This window comes from Myotis davidii, unplaced genomic scaffold, assembly GCF_000327345.1.
Source record: "Myotis davidii unplaced genomic scaffold, ASM32734v1 scaffold326, whole genome shotgun sequence".
NCBI lineage: Eukaryota > Metazoa > Chordata > Mammalia > Chiroptera > Vespertilionidae > Myotis > Myotis davidii.
The window spans coordinates 47,940-48,567 of record NW_006296626.1 but is presented as its reverse complement, the minus strand read 5'-3'; positions in this window follow the sequence as shown (position 1 = coordinate 48,567).

Below are 628 nucleotides of genomic sequence, written 5' to 3'. Positions count from 1 at the left end.
GAAGGGTCCCAGGTTCGATTCCGGTCAAGGGCATGTACCTGGGTTGCAGGCACATCCCCAGTGGGGAGTGTGCAGGAGGCAGCTGGTCGATGTTTCTCTCTCATCGATGTTTCTAACTCTCTATCCCTCTCCCTTCCTCTCTGTAAAAATCAATAAAAGATAAGAGAGCGAGAGAGAAGCATCGATGTGAGAGTATAATATGGATCAGCTGCCTCTTTCCTCCTCGCCCCTTTCGGAGGATCAAGCCCACAACCCGGGCATGTACCCTGACCAGGAATCCAAACGGTGCCCAACCAACGGAGCCACACCAGCCAGGGCAGACGTGGGCTGCTGTCAGTGTGCGATGACCGGCCCTGGCCAGTTTGGCTCAGTGGACAGAGCGTTGGCCTGCAGCCTCGAAGGGTTCCAGGTTCGATTCCAATCGGTCAAGGGCAGGTACCTCGGTGGCAGGCTCCTCCCCGGCCCAGGCCCTGGTCAGGGCTCCTGCAGGAGGCAAACAACGGGAGTGTTTCTCTCACATCGATGTTTCCCTCTGTCTTTCCCTCTCTCTTCCACTCTCTCTAAAATCAATGGGGAAATATCCTTGGGTGAGGATTAAAAAATATATATATAATATATAAAATAAAAT